Source organism: Chrysochloris asiatica, unplaced genomic scaffold (assembly GCF_000296735.1).
Source record: "Chrysochloris asiatica unplaced genomic scaffold, ChrAsi1.0 scaffold00022, whole genome shotgun sequence".
NCBI classification, from domain to species: Eukaryota; Metazoa; Chordata; class Mammalia; order Afrosoricida; family Chrysochloridae; genus Chrysochloris; species Chrysochloris asiatica.
The window spans coordinates 8,068,776-8,070,332 of record NW_006408540.1 but is presented as its reverse complement, the minus strand read 5'-3'; the positions used below and the strand labels follow the sequence as shown (position 1 = coordinate 8,070,332).

Here is a 1,557-nt window from a genome sequence, read left to right as displayed (position 1 = left end):
CAACATCATAAAGTGAAACACTGCATCTATCAGAAATTTAAAATATACTTGATGTCTTTATTACCTAATAATATTTTTAGTAACTATGTAGAATTTGACACTATATTTTATGAGAACACTTAGGACTCGTCTCCAAAAAACTGTGAATCCTTATGTAAACTATGAACTTTAATAATATACAAGTAGTTTTCGGGTCGACTGCGGAGTCTAGCGCTGCAAGCGGAGCACTGGGGCGGCGGAGCACTGGGGCGGCAGAGCACACGATGGTTCCCGCGGGGGACCTGGAGGACTACTGGGACGACCTCCACGCTATGAGTAGAACTACGCAGTGACCTGGTATATCGCCGAATTCTGATGACGGGAGTCTACAACATATCTTTTTGGGAAACACAATGCAATCAGTGACAGCAACTTCAGTAATTATTTCAAACCTATTTAAGCAAATGAGTCCTGGTGTGGCGCTATGGGCTAATGCGTCAGACTGCAAAGTCCTTGGAAATGCAAGGGAATACAGTGAGTATCCTGATTACGATAATACCTCCACTTTTTGGTACAATTCAGAGTGCTAGAGATGGACTGGAAAAGCGATACATTGATTCTTATTTAGCACTCACAGTGGTAGGCATGGGATCCTGGTGCTTCCACATGACTCTGAAATATGAAATGCCGCTCTTGGATGAACTCCCAATGATTTACAGCTGTTGTATATTTGTGTGCATGTTTGAATGTTTCAAGATGAAGAATTCCATAAACTACCATTTGCTTTTTATGTTAGTTCTGTTCAGTTTAATAGTAACTATAGTTTATCTTAAGTTAAAAGAACCTATATTCCATCAGGTCATGTATGGAATGTCGGTCTTCACATTATTACCATGATCTATTTATATTGTTACAGGGGTTTATCCATGGCTTAGAGGACTATGTTATACGCCCTTAGGTATATTTCTATTGGGATTTTTATTATGGAACATAGATAACAACTTTTGTGATTCACTGAGAAACTTTCAGAAGAAGATGCCTCCCATCATAGGTGTTACCACACAGTTTCATGCACGGTGGCATATTTTAACCGGTCTTGGTTCTTATCTTCACGTCTTTTTCTATTTATATTCAAGAACACTTTACCTAAGATACAGGCCAAAGGTGAAGTTTCTCCTTGGAATCTGGCCAGTGATCCTACTTAAACCTCTCAGGAAGCACTGATGAATTATTCTGTCAAGAAAACAACAACAACAACAAAGAAAACAAAAACCCTACCATTGTCCTGACTGAATGAATAAGGAAATTCTTAAAGATCTTCTGGTTCAAATATATTGACCATCACCACAAAGGAGTGACTTTCTAATATATAACTGCCAGCCCTGCAGAAAATGCAGAGCTCAGCTTGCTGGGTGTTTAGCTTGTTTTTTTTATCTCGTTCCAATTCCTCCTCCTTACCCAAGATATTAAAAAAACAAAAAACAAACAAAATAGAAAACCCACAGATAGGGTATTTATGTATATATGCAAGTTCTGAAAATATAAGGGGGATGGCGGGAACTTTTCTTAACAGGTTGA

The 1,557-nt window shown here is 38.5% G+C and overlaps 1 pseudogene; it reads left to right on the top strand.

Annotated features, from left to right (window-relative positions):
* Nucleotides 1–325: 325 nt before the first annotated feature.
* On the top strand, nt 326–1,203 carry LOC102819830 (annotated as a pseudogene).
* Nucleotides 1,204–1,557: the final 354 nt, after the last annotated feature.